Source organism: Nerophis lumbriciformis, linkage group LG25 (genome assembly GCF_033978685.3).
Source record: "Nerophis lumbriciformis linkage group LG25, RoL_Nlum_v2.1, whole genome shotgun sequence".
NCBI lineage: Eukaryota > Metazoa > Chordata > Actinopteri > Syngnathiformes > Syngnathidae > Nerophis > Nerophis lumbriciformis.
This window is the reverse complement of record NC_084572.2, coordinates 20,785,290-20,797,968: the sequence shown is the minus strand read 5'-3', so window position 1 is coordinate 20,797,968 and position 12,679 is coordinate 20,785,290.

Below are 12,679 nucleotides of genomic sequence, written 5' to 3'. Positions count from 1 at the left end.
TTATGTAAACATAACTCCAAAACCAAACATGCATTATGTCTAAAAATGCCTAAAATATTGTACCTGTGTGACTTTTACTAGAATGGGTTGTTTTTGTAAGGTTTGTAAATACAAACATTTGGTTTTACTCACTATGGTAAATGGGCTATACTTGTATAGCGCTTTTCTACCTTCAAGGTACACAAAGCGCTTTGACACTATTTTTACATTCATCCATTCACACACACATTCACACACTGATGGCGGAAGCTGGCATGCAAGGCCCTAACCACAACCCATCAGGAGCAAGGGTAAAGTGTCTCCCTCAAGGACACAACGGACGTGACGAGGTTGGTAGAAGGTGGGGATCGAACCAAGAACCCTCAGGTTGCTGGAACGGCCACTCTCCCAACTGCGCCACGCCTTCCCCATGTATACTGTCTCTGTCTCTGTATCTGACAGTTATTTAAACATAATTCCGAAACCACACATGCAAAATGGCTAATAAGAGAAATGTATCTTTGTGAGTTTTACTGGAAAAAAATATTTTGTAAGGTTTGCAAAGACACGTCTTTTTTTTTTTTTTTTGTACTTAATATGACAGTATAACTGTCATACTAAATATGAAAAGTTATAAACCTAACTCCAAAACCAAACCTGCATTATGTCTAAAAATGCCTGTAATATTGTATATTTGTGAATTTTACTAGAATCAGGAGGTTTTAAGGTTTAAAAATACAAAAATTAGGTTTTACTCATAATGACAGTATAACTGCCACAAGCAATATGACAGTTATTTAAAAACTCCTAATCCACACAAGCAAAATGGCTATTGATGCCTGAAATACTGCATCCTTAGGAGTTTTCCTCGAAACATAAGCTTTTTTAAATCTTGCAAACACAAAAAGTAGTTTTTTACTCAATATGACAGTAATGTTCTTAAAATCCTGAGATAATGCGAAAAAAGCCATAAAAATGTATTCAATCATAATTTCTAAACTAAACATACAAAATGTGTAAAAATGCCTGTATTATTGAATCCATGTGAGTTTTACTAGAATCAGTTGTTTTAGTGAAGTTTGCAAAAACAAAAATTAGGTTTTCTCTTTATGAAAGTAAACTGTCACACTCAATATGACATGTATTTAATCATAACTCCTAAACTACACATGCAAAAGTCTAATGATGCCTCAAATAATGCATTCTACGGAGTTTTACTCGAAACATATGCTTTTTCAAATCTTGCAAACAAAAAGTAGCTTTTTACTCAATATGACAGTAATATTCCTAAAATACTGAGATAATGCGGAAAAAAGCAATGAAAATATATTCAATCATATTTCCTAAACCAAACATGCAAAATGTGTAAAAATGCCTGTAATATTGAATCCATGTGAGTTTTACTAGATTAGGTTGTATTTGAAATTTTTGCAAATACAAAAATTAGGTTTTTTTCACCATGACAATGTACACTCAATATGACAGTAAATTAAACATAACTCCTAAACTACACTTAAAAATGAGCTAATGTTGCCTGAAATAATGGATCCTTGGGAGTTTTACTCGAAACATATGCTTTTTTTAAGGTTTGTAAACACAAAAAGTAGTTTTTACTCAATATGACAGTAATGTTCTTAAAATTCTGAGATAATGCGAAAAAAGCAATAAAAATGTATTCCAACATAATTCCTAAACCAACAATGCAAAATGTCTAAAAATGCCAGTAATATTAAATCCATGTGAGTTTCACTAGAATCAGTTGTTTTAGTAAGGTTTGCAAAAGCAAAAATTAGGTTTTACTCTTTATGAAAGTAAACTGTCACACTCAATATGACAATCTTTTAATCATAACTCCTAAACCCCTCATGCAAAATGGCTAATAATGTTTAAAATAATAGTTCCTTGGGAGTTTACCTCGAAACATATGCTTTCTTAAGGCTTGCAAACACAAAAAGTATTTTTTTACTCAATATGACAGTAATGTTCTTAAAATCCTGAGATAATGCGAAAAAAGCCATAAAAATTTATTCAATCATAATTTCTAAAATAAACATGCAAAATGTGTAAAAATGCCTGTAATATTGAATCCATGTGAGTTTTACTAGAATCAGTTGTTTTAGTGAAGTTTGCAAAAACAAAAATTAGGTTTTACTCTTTATGAAAGTAAACTGTCACACTCAATATGACAATTTTTTAATCACAACTCCTAAACTACTCATGCAAAATGGCTAATAATGTTTGAAATAATGGATCCTTGGGAGTTTTCCTCGAAACATATGCTTTCTTAAGGCTTGCAAACACAAAAAGTATTGTTTACTCAATATGACAGTAATGTTCTTAAAATCCTGAGATAATGCAAAAAAAGCAATAAAAATGTATTCAATCATAATTTCAAACTTAAACATGCAAAATGTGTAAAACTGCCTGTATTATTGATTCCAAGTGAGTTTTCCTAGAATCAGTTGTTTTAGTGAAGTTTGCAAAAACAAAAATTAGGTTTTACTCTTTATGAAAGTAAACTGTCACACTCAATATGACAATTTTTTAATCATAACTCCTAAACCACTCATGCAAAATGGCTAATAATGTTTAAAATAATAGTTCCTTGGGAGTTTACTTCGAAACATATGCTTTCTTATGGCTTGCAAACACAAAAAGTATTTTTTTACTCAATATGACAGTAATGTTCTTAAAATCCTGAGATAATGCGAAAAAAGCCATAAAAATGTATTCAATCATAATTTCTAAACTAAACATGCAAAATGTGTAAAAATGCCTGTATTATTGAATCCATGTGAGTTTTACTAGAATCAGTTGTTTTAGTGAAGTTTTCAAAAACAAAAATTAGGTTTTACTCTTTATGAAAGTAAACTGTCACACTCAATATGACAGTTTTTTAATCATAACTCCTAAACTACTCATGCAAAATGGCTAATAATGTTTGAAATAATGGATTCTTGGGAGTTTTCCTCGAAACATATGCTTTCTTAAGGCTTGCAAACACAAAAAGTATTTTTTTACTCAATATGACAGTAATGTTCTTAAAATCCTGAGATAATGCGAAAAAAGCCATAAAAATGTATTCAATCATAATTTCTAAACTAAACATGCAAAATGTGTAAAAATGCCTGTATTATTGAATCCATGTGAGTTTTACTAGAACCAGTTGTTTTAGTGAAGTTTGCAAAAACAAAAATTTGGTTTTACTCTCTATGAAAGTAAACTGTCACACTCAATATGACAGTTTTTTAATCATAACTCCTAAACTACTCATGCAAAATGGCTAATAATGTTTAAAATAATAGTTCCTTGGGAGTTTTCCTCGAAACATATGCTTTCTTAAGGCTTGCAAACACAAAAAGTATTTTTTTACTCAATATGACAGTAATGTTCTTAAAAACCTGAGATAATGCGAAAAAAGCCATAAAAATTTATTCAATCATAATTTCTAAAATAAACATGCAAAATGTGTAAAAATGCCTGTAATATTGAATCCATGTGAGTTTTACTAGAATCAGTTGTTTTAGTGAAGTTTGCAAAAACAAAAATTAGGTTTTACTCTTTGTGAAAGTAAACTGTCACACTCAATATGACAGTTTTTTAATCATAACTCCTAAACTACTCATGCAAAATGGCTAATAATGTTTGAAATAATGGATCCTTGGGAGTTTTCCTTGAAACATATGCTTTCTTAAGGCTTGCAAACACAAAAAGTATTTTTTGTACTCAATATGACAGTAATGTTCTTAAAATTCTGAGATAATGCGAAAAAAGCAATAAAAATGTATTCCAACATAATTCCTAAACCAACAATGCAAAATGTCTAAAAATACCAGTAATATTAAATCCATGTGAGTTTCACTAGAATCAGTTGTTTTAATAAGGTTTGCAAAAGCAAAAATTAGGTTTTACTCTTTATGAATGTAAACTGTCACACTCAATATGACAAGTTTTTAATCATAACTCCTAAACCACTCATGCAAAATGGCTAATAATGTTTGAAATAATGGATTCTTGAGAGTTTTCCTCGAAACATATGCTTTCTTAAGGCTTGCAAACACAAAAAGTATTTTATGTTTATGTTCTTAAAATCCTGAGATAATGCGAAAAAAGCCATAAAAATGTATTTAATCATAATTTCTAAACTAAACATGCAAAATGTGTAAAAATGCCTGTATTATTGAATCCATGTGAGTTTTACTAGAATCAGTAGTTTTAGTAAAGTTTGCAAAAACAAAAATTAGGTTTTACTCTTTATGAAAGTAAACTGTCACACTCAATATGACAGTTTTTTTTAATCATAACTCCTAAACTACTCATGCAAAATGGCTAATAATGTTTGAAATAATGGATCCTTGGGAGTTTTCCTTGAAACATATGCTTTCTTAAGGCTTGCAAATACAAAAAGTATTTTTTGTACTCAATATGACAGTAATGTTCTTTAAATTCTGAGATAATGCGAAAAAAGCAATAAAAATGTATTCCAACATAATTCCTAAACCAACAATGCAAAATGTCTAAAAATGCCAGTAATATTAAATCCATGTGAGTTTCACTAGAATCAGTTGTTTTAGTAAGGTTTGCAAAAGCAAAAATTAGGTTTTACTCTTCATGAAAGTAAAATGTCACACTCAATATGACAGTTATTTAAAAATAACTCCTAACTACACATGCAAAATGGCTAATGATGCCTCAATTAATGCATTCTACGGAGTTTTACTCGAAACATATGCTCTTTCAAATCTTGCAAACACAAAAAGTAGTTTTTTACTCAATATGACAGTAATATTCCTAAAATCCTGAGATAATGCGAAAAAAGCAATGAAAATATATTCAATCATATTTCCTAAATCAAACATGCAAAATGTGTGAAAATGCCTGTAATTTTGAATCCATGTGAGTTTTACTAGAATCGGTTGTGTTTGAAATTTTTGCAAATAAAAAAATTTTTTTCACCATGACAATGTACACTCAATATGACAGTAAATAAACATAACTCCTAAACTACAGATAAAAATGAGCTAATATTGCCTGAAATAATGCATTATTGTGAGTTTTACTCGAAACATATGCTTTTTTAAGGCTTGCAAACGCAAAAAGTAGTTTTTTACTCAATATGACAGTAATATTCCTAAAATCCTGAGATAATGCGAAAAAAGCAATACAAATGTATTCCATCATAATTTCTAAACCAAACAGGCAAAATGTCTAAAAATAACTGTAATATTGAATGCATGTGAGTTTTACTAGAATCAGTTGTTTTTGTAAGGTTTGCAAATACAAAAATTAGGTTTTACTCTATATGAGAGTATACTGTTACATTTAATATGACAGTTATTTAAACATAACTCCTAAACAACAAATGCAAAATGGCTAATAATGCCTGGAGATGTATCTTTGAGTTTTACTAAAATGTTCTTTTGTAAGGTTTGCAAAGACACAAGTTAGTTTTTTTTACTCAATATGATAGTATCACTGTCTTACTAAATAAGAAGGTTTTATAAACATAATTTCAAAACTACAATGCAATCCGTCTAAAAATGCCTGTAATATTGAATCTCTGTGAGTTTTACCAGAATCAGGTATTTTGGTAAGGTTTACAATTACAAAAATTAGGTTTTACTCATAATGACAGTATAACTGCCACGTTCAATATGGCAGTTATTTAAACATAACCCCTAAACCACATGCAAAATGGCTTATAATGCCTGGAGATGTATCTTTGTGAGTTTTACTAGAAAACATTAAATTTGTAAGGTTTTTTAAAGACACAAGTTAGTTTTTTTTACTCAATATAATAGTATAACTGTCATACTAAATGTATCCATTTTCTTCCGCTTATCCGAGGTCGGGTTGCGGGGGCAGCAGCCTAAGCAGAGAAGCCCAGACTTCCCTCTCCCCAGCCACTTCGTCCAGCTCTTCTCGGGGGATCCCGAAGCGTTCCCAGGCCAGCTGGCTGACATAGTCTTCCCAATGTGTCCTGGGGCTTCCCCGTGGCCTCCTGCCGGGCGGACTTGCCCTAACGAAAAAAGCAATTAAAATGTATTCAAACACAACTCCTAAACCAAACATGTGAAATGTCTAAAATGCCTGCAATATTGAATCTATGTGAGTTTTACTAGAATCAGTTGTTTTTGTAAGGTTTGCAAATACAAAAATTAGGTTTAACACTTAATGTCAATTTGACAGTTATTAAAACATAACTCCTAAACTACACATGAACATTTTCTAATAATGCATGAAGAAATGTATCTTTTGTGAGTTTTACTAGTAACATTTTCTTTTGTAAGCATTGCAAAGACACAAGTTAGTTTGTTTTACTCACTATGACTTTACTGTCACACTCAATATGACAATTATTTAAACATAAATCCTAAACCGCACATGCAAAATGGCTAATAATGCCTGTAGAAATGTATCTTTGAGTTTTACTGGGAAAAATATTTTGTAAGGTTTGTAAAGACACAAGTTAGTTGTTTTTTCTTTACTCAATATGACAGTATTACTGTAATACTAAATATGAAAGTTATATAAACACAACTCCAAAACCAAACATGCATTATGTCTAAAAATGCCTGTGATATTGTATCTGAGTTTTCCTCGAATCAATTGTTTTTGTAAGGTTTGCAAATACAAAATTTAGGTTTTACTCACTATGACAGTTATTTAAACATAAATCCTAAACAACAAATGCAAATAGCTAATAATGCTTGGAGAACTGTATCTTTGTTATAGAGAGCCTGCTGACCAACAGCATCTCTGTCTGGACTGGAGCCTGCAGTGCCTGATCAGACTGGAAGTCTCTCCAGAGAGTGGTGAGGACCGCGGAAAAGATCTTCAGGAATCCTCTTCCTCTTATCCAGGAGATCGCAAAAAGCGCTGCCTGACCAGGGCTCAAAAAATTTGCAAAGACTCCTCCCACCCCCACCAAGGACTGTTTTCACTGCTGGACTCTAGAAAGAGGTTCCGCAGACTCCGAAGCAGAACCTCCAGCTTCTTCCCTCAGGCCGTAAGACTCTTGAACGCATTATAATTAAATTATCCCCTCAACTCCCCTCAAAATGGATTAACTCGCTGGAATAAACAAAAAACAATATAACATACACCCATAAACGTGGGCGCATGTGGAAAAAGTGCAATATATTTATCTGCACAGTAATCTTTTTATTTATTTATATATATTTAAGTATATTTATTTATTTTATATATATATATTTATATATTATTTTTATTTATTTATTTATTTATAAATGCACCTTATTGCTTTTTTATCCTGCACTACCATGAGCTTATGTAACGAAATTGTGTTATCTATGCTGTAAAGTTCAAATTTGAATGACAATAAAAAGAAAGTCTAAGTCTTTACCAGAATAATGATCTTTTGTAAGGTTTGCAAAGACGCAAGTTATTTGGTTTTTTTACTCAATATGACAGTATAACTGTCATACTAAATATGAAAGTTGTAAAAACATAACTCCAAAACCAAACAAGCAATCCGTCTACAAATGCATGTAATATTCAATCTATGTGAGTTTTACCAGAATCAGGTATTTTGGTAAGGTTTTCAAATACCAAAATTAGGTTTTTTTTACTTTGACAGTTATTTAAACATAACTCCTAAACAACAAATGCAAAATAATGCTTGGAGAGATGTATCGTTGTTATAGCGAGCCTGCTGACCAACAGCATCTCTGTCTGGACTGGAGCCTGCAGTGCCTCAGACTGGAAGTATCTCCAGAGAGTGGTGAGGACGGCGGAAAAGATCATCAGGACTCCTCTTCCTCCTATCCAGGAGATCGCAAAAAGTGCTGCCTGACCAGGGCTCAGAAAATTTGCAAAGACTCCTCCCACCCCCACCAAGGACAGTTTTCACTGCTGGACTCTAGAAAGAGGTTCCGCAGCCTCCGAAGCAGAACCTCCAGCTTCTGTAGCAGCTTCTTCCCTCAGGCCGTAAGACTCTTGAACGCATCATAATTAAATTATCTCAACTCCCCTCTAAATGAATTGACTCGCTGGAATGAAATAAACAATATAACATACACCCATAAACATGGGCGCATGTGGAAAAAGTGCAATATATTTATCTGCACAGTAATCTATTTATCTATTTATATCTATGTATATATATTTATTTATTATATATATGTATATATATATATATATATATATATAGTATTTATATATTATTTATATATATTTATTTATCAAAATATGCACCTTATTGCTTTTTTATCCTGCACTACGACATTTCGTTCTTATCTGTGCTGTAAAGTTCAAATATGAATGACAATAAAAAGAAAGTCTAAGTCTTTACCAGAATAATGATCTTTTGTAAGGTTTGCAAAGACGCAAGTTATTTGTTTTTTTTACTCAATATGACAGTATAACTGTCATACTAAATATGAAAGTTGTAAAAACATAACTCCAAAACCAAACAAGCAATCCGTCTAAAAATGCATGTAATATTCAATCTATGTGAGTTTTACCAGAATCAGGTATTTTGGTAAGGTTTACAATTACAAAAATTAGGTTTTACTCATGACAGTATACCTGCCACATTCAATTTGACATTTATTTAAACATAACTCCTAAACCACACATGCACAATGGCTAATAATACCTGGGGAAATGTCTCTTTGTGAGTTTTACTAGAAAAAATATATTGTGTAAGGTTTGTAAAGACACAAGTTAGTTTTTTTTACTCAATATAACAGTATAGCTGTAAATAAATAAATGGGTTGTACTTGTACAGCGCTTTTCTACCTTCAAGGTACTCAAAGCGCTTTGACACTACTTCCACATTTACCCATTCACACACTGATGGAGGGAGCTGCCATGCAAGGCGCTAACCAGCACCCATCAGGAGCAAGGGTGAAGTGTCTTGTTCAGGACACAACGGACATGACGAGGTTGGTACTAGGTGGGGATTGAACCTGGGACCCTCGGGTCGCGCACGGCCATTCTTCCACTGCGCCAAACATTACTCCAAAACCAATGTCTAAAAATGCCTGTAATATTGTATCTGTGTGAGTTTTACTAGAATCAGTTGTTTTTGTAAGGTTTTCAAATACCAAAATTAGGTTTTATTTACTTTGACTGTTATTTAAACATAACTCCTAAACAACAAATGCAAAATAGCTAATAATGCTTGGAGAGATGTATCGTTGTTATAGCGAGCCTGCTGACCAACAGTATCTCTGTCTGGACTGGAGCCTGCAGTGCCTCAGACTGGAAGTATCTCCAGAGAGTGGTGAGGACGGCGGAAAAGATCATCAGGACTCCTCTTCCTCCTATCCAGGAGATCGCAAAAAGTGCTGCCTCACCAGGGCTCAGAAAATTTGCAAAGACTCCTCCCACCCCCACCAAGGACAGTTTTCACTGCTGGACTCTAGAAAGAGGTTCCGCAGCCTCCGAAGCAGAACCTCCAGCTTCTGTAGCAGCTTCTTCCCTCAGGCCGTAAGACTCTTGAACGCATCATAATTAAATTATCTCCTCAACTCCCCTCAAAATGAATTAACTCGCTGGAATGAAATAAACAATATAACATACACCCATAAACGTGGGCGCATGTGAAAAAAGTGCAATATATTTATCTGCACAGTAATCTATTTATCTATTTATATATATTTATATATATTTATTTATTATATATATATATGTATATATATATACATATATATATATATATATATATATATATAGTATTTATATATTATTTATATATATTTATTTATCGAAATATGCACCTTATTGCTTTTTTATCCTGCACTACGACATTTCGTTCTTATCTGTGCTGTAAAGTTCAAATTTGAATGACAATAAAAAGAAAGTCTAAGTCTAAGTCTTTACTAGAATAACGATCTTTTGTAAGGTTTGCAAAGACACAAGTTAGGTTTTTTTTTACTCAATGGTAATATACAGTATAACTGTCATACTAAATATGAAAGTTGTATAATCAAAACTCCAAAACCAAACATGCAATCCGTCTAAAAATGCATGTAATAATGAATCTATGTGAGTTTTACCAGAATCAGGTATTTTGGTAAGGTTTACAATTACAAAATTTAGGTTTCACTCATAATGACAGTATAACTGCCACATTCAATTTGACATCTATTTAAACATAACTCCTAAACCACAAATGCACAATGGCTATTAATGCCTGGAGAAATGTCTCTTTGTGAGTTTTACTGGAAAAAAAATATTTCGTAATGTTTGTACCGACACAAGTGCGTTTTTTTTACTCAATATGACAGTGTTACTGTCATACTAAATATGGAAGTTATATAAACATAACTCCAAAACCAAACATGCATTATCTCTAAAAATGCCTGTAATTTTGTATCCATGTGAGTTTTACTAGAATCAGTTGTTTTTGTAAGGTTTGCAAATACAAAATATGGGTTTTACTCACAGTATACTGTCACACTCAATCTGACAGTTATTTAAACATAACTCCTAAACCACACATGCCAAATGGCTAATAATGCCTGGAGAAATGTCTCTTTGTGAGTTTTGCAGGAAAAAAAATATTTTGTAAGGTTTGTAAAGACACAAGTTAGTTTTTATTACTCAATATGACAGTATTACTGTAATACTAAATATGAAAGTTATATACACACAACTCCAAAATCAAACATGCATCATGTCTAAAAATGCCTGCAATATTGCATCCATGTGAGTTTTACTAGAATCAGTTGTTTTTGTAAGGTTTTTGCAAATACAAAAATTAGGTTTTACTCACTATGACAGTTATTTAAACATAACTCCTAAACAACAAATGCAAAATGACTAATAATGCTTGGAGAAATGTATCTTTGTTAGATTAACTAAAACAATGATCTTTTTTATGGTTTGCAAAGAAACACATTTTAGTTTTTTGTACTCAATATGATAGTATAACTGTTATACTAAATATGAAAGTTGTATAAACATAACCCCAAAACCAAACATGTAATCTGTCTAAAAATGCCTGTAATATTGAATATTTGTGAGTTTTACCAGAATCAGGTATTTTGGTAAGGTTTACAATTACAAAAATTAGGTCATGATGACAGTATTACTGCCACATTCAATATGACAGTTATTTAAACATAACTCCTAAACCACACATGCAAAATGGCTAATAATGCCTGTAGATATGTATCTTTGTGAGTTTTACTAGAAAAAATATATTTTGTAAGTTAGTTTTTTTTACTTAATATGACAGTATAACTGTCATACTAAATCCATCCATTTTCTTCCGCTTATCCGAGGTCCGGTTGCAGGGGCAGCAGCCTAAGCAGAGAAGCCCGGACTTCCCTATCCCCAACCACTTCGTCCAGCTCATCTCGGGGGATCCCGAGGCGTTCGACAGCCCAGCCAGGAGACATAGTCTTCCCAATGTGTCCTGGGTCTTCCCCGCGGCCTCCTGCCCGTCGGACTTGCCCTAATGAAAAAAGCAATACAAATGTATTCAAACACAACTCTAAACCAAACATGTAAAATGTCTAAAAATGCCTGTAATATTGAATCTATGTGAGTTTTACCAGAATCAGGTATTGTGGTAAGGTTAACATTTACAAAAATTAGGTTTTACTCATAATAACAGTATAACTGCCACATTCAATTTGACATTTATTTAAACATAACTCCTAAACCACATGTGCACAATGGCTAATAATGCCTGGAGAAATGTCTCTTTGTGAGTTTTACTGGAAAAAAAAATATTTTTTAAGGTTTGTACAGATACAAGTTAGTTTTTTTTATTCAATATGACAGTATTACTGTCATACAAAATATGAAAAATATATAAACATTACTCCAAAACCAAACATGCATTATGTCTAAAAATGCCCGTAATCAGGGCCGGCCCGTGGCATAGGCCGTATAGGCAAATGCTAAGGGCGCCGTTCATCAGGGGGCGCCACGCCAGTGCCACAAATGTTGGAGAAAAAAAAAAAAAAAAAAAAGTTGGTACTATTATTTCTAAATACAAAAAATAATCCCACGTTAATTAAAATGCAAATTAAAGCCTATTTAATAGAAATATTATTTGTTACAACATTACGCCCCCCCCTTCCCCCCGCACGGTCCCCCCCCCCCTTTCCCGTATCATGACTCTTTTTGGACGTCACCACATCAAAAAATCAACACAAGATGTCAAAACGGCCAAAACTGTCAGGTGCCCAGGGAAGAAAAAAGAGAAAAGAAGAGGAGGAGAAACGAGAAAAGACAGAGGTAGCAGGTAGGTAACGTTAGCCTACATGAAATTATTTGTCTGTTACAGAATGTGATAGTAACCTGGCTTTTTAGCATTAAGCTAATGTTACATGATTCGGCAATTGCTAATCAATAAATAGCTAGTTCTGTTTTAACGTCGGGTTAATATTGTGGAGGGGGCTAAATTGTTATGGAAAATAATAATGTAACGTTAGGTAATTACAGTACTCCCACCTTACATTCCTCAGGGACATTTGTATTAGATCTTTTAAGCAGGTGTTTTTGTTTACATTGTTATTGCCTTCTGGTTAGCTAATGTTTGCCCTGCAGGTAATAGTCACTTTTCCACCCCTTTATATATTAGGTATAGTTGTAAGCAGAGGTGGCTAGAGTAGCCAGAAATTGTACTCAAGTAAGAGTACTGTTACTTTAGAGATTTATTACTCAAGTAAAAGTAAGGAGTAGTCACCCAAATATTTACTTGAGTAAAAGTAAAAAG